The sequence below is a fragment of the Leptodactylus fuscus genome, chromosome 8, assembly GCF_031893055.1.
Source record: "Leptodactylus fuscus isolate aLepFus1 chromosome 8, aLepFus1.hap2, whole genome shotgun sequence".
NCBI classification, from domain to species: domain Eukaryota; kingdom Metazoa; phylum Chordata; class Amphibia; order Anura; family Leptodactylidae; genus Leptodactylus; species Leptodactylus fuscus.
Window position 1 is genome coordinate 83,790,102 of NC_134272.1, and position 7,224 is coordinate 83,797,325.

A 7,224-nucleotide genomic window follows, 5' to 3' on the forward strand; every position below is an offset into this window, starting at 1 on the left:
TGGGTTATTTTCAGCAAGAAAGACAAAAACAACAGCAAATCTTCTATAAAATGTAGACATTGTTCTTGGGGACCGTGAGGCTGGAACTGAGGCTGAGCAATGGTAATCCCCGGGTTCAGTCAGTGTCTTCCTTGCTGAGCATGCTCTAAATCTCTTACAAAAGTATCTGTAATGCCCAGACTACAAGGTGCAGGTTCCAGAAAGGGGAAGACTCACAGATTGCATTGTAGCTATGAGGTCCATCCAAAATGACTCTCACAGTCTCCGTGACATATAGTGGCTCTGCTAACCTTGTTCAAGTATATACAGTAAAGCAAAAATCGGAGACAAAGGAAAGAGAAAATGACAGAGCATTGTAGTGGAGAGATTGAGACCTGGAATATTTCAAGATTATGATTTTATATTTCTCCCAACACAGTTATCCTTCAAGTAGCAAAAAACCATGAGTTCCTTCTGGATCTATTATACCAAATGATAGATACCACCAGCGATCATTCTCATCAGTCCCTATCCCCAGGGGGGTACATTTATAAAATGTTGATATTTCAGCTAGAAGAAAGCGAGGACAATCAGGAAGAAACTCACAGCAACATGGGAAAAATATGCAAACTCTATACAGATGTGATCCTTGGTCAGAATTGATCCCAGACTCTGAATTTTGCAAATCAACACTAAGCTACAATGTTGTACGTTGGCATGTTGGGGTTGTGCCATCACTCATGGGTTAGGAAGTACATGTCAGACTGTTGGGGGTCTGATGTTCCATTCACTTCTATAAGGCTGCCAGGACTAGAGATGAGCGAACAGTGAAATGTTCGAGATTAGATATTCATTTCGAGTAGAGCCTCAATATCTGACTACTAGATCGAATATCGAATCCCATTATAGTCTATGGGAAAAATGCTCGTTTCAGAGGAAACCACTATTCGAGTAAAGGAGAGTCACCAAGTCCACGAGTAGCAGGAGGAGAGTGTTGAGGAGGAGCACTGTGCAGTTAAAGCGCATGGACCCCATTATAGTCTATGGGGTCCTTACACTTTAACTGCACAGCGTTTGCAGTTGTGCTGATAAAAAGTCAGCTCCCTCGTAACCGCAAGCTGCCAGCTCTCCCGACTAGCAAAGATGAGCCTGCGGCAAATCAATGCTGGTTCTGCAGTAGGCTCGTCCTTGCTAGTCAGGAGAGCTGGCAGCTTGCTGTTACGAGGCAGCTGACTTTTTTGTCATAGGAATGCATTGACCAGCGTTGATTGGCCAGTGTACAGCATTCAGCCAATCAACGCTGGTTCTGCCGGAGCCTCGTCTGTGAGGAGGCGGAGTCTAAGATCGGACCACAATGGAGACTGCTGTGGTCCGATCTTAGACTCCGCCTCCTCACAGACAAGCCCATGGCAGAACCACCGTTGATTGGCTGAATGCTGTACACTGGCCAATCAATGCTGGTCAATGAGGAAGAGTCAGCTCTCTCGTAACTGCAAACTGCCAGCTCTCCCGACTAGCAAGGACGAGCCTGCTTCAGAACCAGCATTGATTTGCCAAATGCTATACACTGTATAGCATTCGGCCAATCAACGCTGGTTCTGAATCGAATATTTCCTGCGAATAGCTAGTAGTATTCGATCGAGTAGGAATATTTTGAATACCGTAGTATTCTATTGAATACTTACTCGATCGAATACTACTCGCTCATCTCTATTCCAGCAACCCCATAGAAGTGGATGGGGTATATATATAAATTTTTATCCTGCATTGGAGCCTCTATGGGGCACTTGGACTCCATGCAGTCCCATGTCAGGAGGTTGTAGGTTGCAAAGAGTCAAAATATATTTTTGTGTTTTTACCATCGGATAGTGCTGGTTTTATGGGTTTTTTCCATCACTATCAGATCTCATGATCAGCTTAACAGAAAATAAAAAAGATTAAAATAAGCTCCGAGATATTATCAGTGACTGATCTGACTTATTGTTCCTCTATGATATCTCAGTACAGCGAGATAACAAGTCACATGTAGTGAGTAGCACCGTTTTCGGTTCTTGCTATGTACATGTATATATATATATATATATATATATATATATATATATATATATATATACACACTCACCGGCCACTTTATTAGGTACACCATGCTAGTAACGGTTTGGACCCCCTTTTGCCTTCAGAACTGCCTCAATTCTTCGTGGCATAGATTCAACAAGGTGCTGGAAGCATTCCTCAGAGATTTTGGTCCATATTGACATGATGGCATCACACAGTTGCCGCAGATTTGTCGGCTGCACATCCATGATGCGAATCTCCCGTTCCACCACATCCCAAAGATGCTCCTCTATTGGATTGAGATCTGGTGACTGTGGAGGCCATTGGAGTACAGTGAACTCATTGTCATGTTCAAGAAACCAGTCTGAGATGATTCCAGCTTTATGACATGGCATTGCATTATCCTGCTGAAAGTAGCCATCAGATGTTGGGTACATTGTGGTCATAAAGGGATGGACATGGTCAGCAACAATACTCAGGTAGGCTTTGGCGTTGCAACGATGCTCAATTGGAACCAAGGGGCCCAAAGAGTGCCAAGAAAATATTCCCCACACCATGACACCACCACCACCAGCCTGAACCGTTACCGATACAAGGCAGGATGGATCCATGCTTTCATGTTGTTGACGCCAAATTCTGACCCTACCATCCGAATGTCGCAGCAGAAATCGAGACTCATCAGACCAGGCAACGTTTTTCCAATCTTCAATTGTCCAATTTCGATGAGCTTGTGCAAATTGTAGCCTCAGTTTCCTGTTCTTAGCTGAAAGGAGTGGCACCCGGTGTGGTCTTCTGCTGCTGTAGCCCATCTGTAGTCTCAAAGTTCGACGTACTGTGCGGCGTTCAGAGATGCTCTTCTGGCTACCTTGGCTGTAACGGGTGGCTATTTGAGTCACTGTTGTCTTTCTATCAGCACGAACCAGTCTGGCCATTCTCCTCTGACCTCTGGCATCAACAACGCATTTCCGCCCACAGAACTGCCGCTCACTGGATGTTTTTTCTTTTTCGGACCATTCTCTGTAAACCCTAGAGATGGTTGTGCGTGAAAATCCCAGTAGATCAGCAGTTTCTGAAATACTCAGACCAGCCCTTCTGGCACCAACAACCATGCCACGTTCAAAGGCACTCAAATCACCTTTCTTCCCCATACTGATGCTCGGTTTGAACTGCAGGAGATTGTCTTGACCATGTCTACATGCCTAAATGCACTGAGTTGCCGCCATGTGATTGGCTGATTAGAAATTAAGTGTTAACGAGCAGTTGGACAGGTGTACCTAATAAAGTGGCCGGTGAGTGTATATATATATATATATATATATATATATATATATATATATATATATATATATTGTAAGAAAGTGACAGGAAAAGTCCTGGAAGGACGCTATATCTCCCCCAGAGTCCTCTCATATGTGTGGTGAGTGAGGGCTTCAATAGCTGTAGCAAGGCATCTAGCAGGTTAACCTCTTCTCATCCTAATGCAGGAAGGAGCTGTCGCGTACAGGTGCGAACAGTTAGGCCTAATCACAGGCCTATAAAGCCTCTCCAGACTTCTGTCCTGGGGAGTTCCTGGGGGAGAGTGGTGGAGCCAGGTCCTGTCCATCCTAACTGAAAACTGGTGAGACCAGTGGATGCTCCACAGCTTGTATTTTTGTTGCTTTGTTTTGTCCGTGTGGTTGAAGCAAGCCACACGTATAGACAGATTGCTTCTGTGTAGTTAGTCGCCTAGCCGGGCAGGTATTTGTGTTTGTTTTTGCCTGAAGTAAAGGCCTGTTTCTTTTGTTTGACTGCACCTTTAAACCTTTTTGCAAAATAAACGCACAGGGCTAAAACCCTGTTCAAACTGATTTTGGTGTCTGTCTCTGACTGTCTGGGTCCGCTGCTGCTACCGCTGAGCCTACCTCCCCCACAATATATATATATATTCATTGTACATGATTTGGGATCATTTTGTAAATTCTTCTGATTTTGAATAATATTCTTTTCTTTGTTTTTGCTTATAACTGCAAATAACAAGAATATTCCCCCAATTAATATTTTATTTAAAGGGAGTTTACCAAATTTCTTCTAAGCCACTTATATATTCCCTATATCACTATACAACTCTACTGTAGTATATAAGTTGTTAACAATTATTTTGGTGGTGGTAGACTCCCTTTACAGGGCATCTGTCATCTCGATTTCTCCTCCTAACCACCTTCGCTCTTTGGATTCTCACATACAGCAACTGATCCAGTGGTTACCAGGCTATTCTGGGAAAGTAGACAAGTTTTAATAGAGAGTAGGGTTGAGCGATCGTGTTCGGAAAAGATCGGATTCCGATCGGCGATCGAGAAAATTTTACAATCACCATCGGAATTCCGAACACAATCTTTTTAGGTGGGATCGAGATCGGTGATTATTTCCCACAATGCTTTGCTACTGGCCAAGCATTGTGGGAAAAGCTAACAATGTTAGCCTTCACACTGAGTATACACTCTGCTCATTCTGAGCGGAGTGTATACTCAGTGTGAAAGCTCCGCTGCGGTTCCATAGGAATGAATGGAAGCAACCGGCACACAGCCTGAAACCCCTGCGCACCGGCTGCGTCCATTCATTCTAATGGGAGGCTAGCTAACATCTCTATTAGCTACTTATCTGCAGAGATGGCTGGTCCGGTGCCTGGTGTTGCCTCCCAGGTTAGTGTTTAAAGAGCTAGGAAGAAGGCGGGGCTTGTGGCTTAGGAGAGTGTGGGTGGGTACAGGGTGGGGAGACGTGACGTCTCCCCTCCCAGTACCCGCCCACACTCTCCTAACCCGCCCACACTCTATTAACCTGGGAGGTGGGGGCAGAGAGGCGAAGAAGAACGAGAACACCAGGCACCGGACCAGCCGTCTCTGCAGGTAAGTGGACACCAGAGGGGACTAAGTAGCCAGAGGATTAAAAAAAAAAATCCTCTGGCTACTTAGTGATTTAAAAAAAAGCACTACACAGTGTGGATTCTAACAATTAAAGCGTTCACTATACAGCATGGAATCTAAGAATTGAATAGGATTGCTTTTAAAATCTGATCTCCGATTAGTAAAAAAATCCCATTGACTTGCATTGGGATCAGAATTGGGATCGAGATTGGGTTCAAATGAAAAATGATCGGAAATCGGATTTCAAAATTCATCCTGAAAAGTCAAGATCGGCTCAACCCTAGTAGAGAGCCATACATATTAGAAATATGGCCAAATGAAAACCAAAGACATCCTCAGTCAAAGGGAAAAAAAAAACAATCACACAAGACCTTTTTAGCAACATTGAAACAAATGTTGCCAATTCTGGATACAGCTTGAAACAATTTGATACATTTTGAAGTAATAGATGTCAAGTCTTTTATTAGAAAACTTAGTCTTCTTTGTATTAAGCTTTTTGCCCCTTCACAGATCTTCTACCTTTCTCGCTACTTATTCCTAAGACCTTCCTTGAATCTTAAGCATGTCATTTATCGCAGGAGTCTTCCTCTCAGTGTGGTTCCTCCTCCTTGGTTGTGTCTGTAAGGAAGTTGCTCAATAAATGGAAAGTCACTGCGAGGGCACAAATGCAATGAAGAACCAGCGACATCTGTCAGATTTTATCCTGTAAACAGTTGTTCTCTGCTCTGTATGTAGTCACTGACTGGAAAGTGACATTTACAGAAGCTTCTCGATGGCAACGTTCACCTTGTTCAATCTTGATGCAAAATAATGCCGTCCGGTCTGTCTGTGGGATGTTATAGACTAGGAGGAGCTGTGAGGATTGATGTTTAGATTTGTGGGACAGGTAAAGTCATTTCTTAATGGAAATTCCTGTTCTTTCTTAGGTGTCCAGTGGGCGGTACTTATTTTGATTGACATCCTTTCATCTATGAGATGACTGTTATCATCCGCTCGGTCTGTCTACTGGACAAGTTATGCTCAACTACTTTTTTTGTTCACATAGCAATATCCGAATCTCCTGCCTGCAGACCGGACTCTATTTCTATAGGGCCAGATTTCCTTTAAGAGAACATGGCACGGACCTGTTATGTTTTACTAGCCATCTAGCCAATGGACCTATAAGGGTCCATTCACACAGAGTATTTTGGCACGTCGGAATCAGCGTGGAAAAAAAAGCCTCCCATTGACTTCAATAGGTTCCATTTTCCGTGTGGAACCCATTGAAATCAATGGGAGGCGCTTTTTTTTTCCACACTGATTCTGATGTGGATTCTGCACCAGAATCAGCGCCAAAATACTCCGTGAATGGACCTCTTAATTAGATATGAGCAAAAAGTGAAATGTTCGAAATTCGATTCGAGTAGCCGCTCAATACTCGACTGTTCGATCGAATATCGAACCCCATTATAGTCTATGGGGAAAAAATACTTGTTAAGGGGGAAACCATTCTTCGACTCAGGAGAGTCACTAAGTCCACTATGACACCCCAGGAAATGATGCCAACACCCTGGAATGCAACTGGGACAGCAGAGAAAGCATGTCTGGGGGTATCTAACATGCCCAAGTCACTGTATTACATCGGGATCCCTGTCAGCTTGCGATATGCGGGAGCTGACTTTTTCCCATAGGAATGCATTGACCAGCGTTGATTGGCCGAATGCCATACAGATTACAGCATTCGGCCAATCAACACTGGTTCTGCCGGAGGCTCGTCTGTGAGGAGGCGGAGTCTAGGATCGGTCCACAGCAGTCTCCATTGTGGTCCGATCTCATATGTAGCAGCGTTGAGCGCACACTGTGCTCTGCTACACCCTCAGATGCAGCAGAGCTGACTGTGTGCTGATCCCTGCTACATCTCAGATGTAGCAGAACTGGCTGTGACTGGAGTATAAGACATGATGTAACAGCATGTAGTATATGTAGGATGTTGCCTCGGAACCCCTCCCCCCAAAAAAAAAGTTATACTGGCTCCTTCCCTATAATCCAAGGAACACAACAGCAAGGGCAAAGTGGGGAAAATCGTAGCAAGTGAGCCCCATTTAGCTTTTCCTTTTGGGGCTACCTTTGTAGAGCACATGGCAATGCTAGTAAAACCAGAAGTGAGTAATATATGGAATTATTCTAAAAATATGGTTTTTTTTTTTTTCTTTATTTTTTAATATCTTATACACCATATATACAAAAAAAAAAAACTATCTGTGACGTGAATATGAAAAGACGGTAAGTGATTGGCCCCGGGCCCCGATGT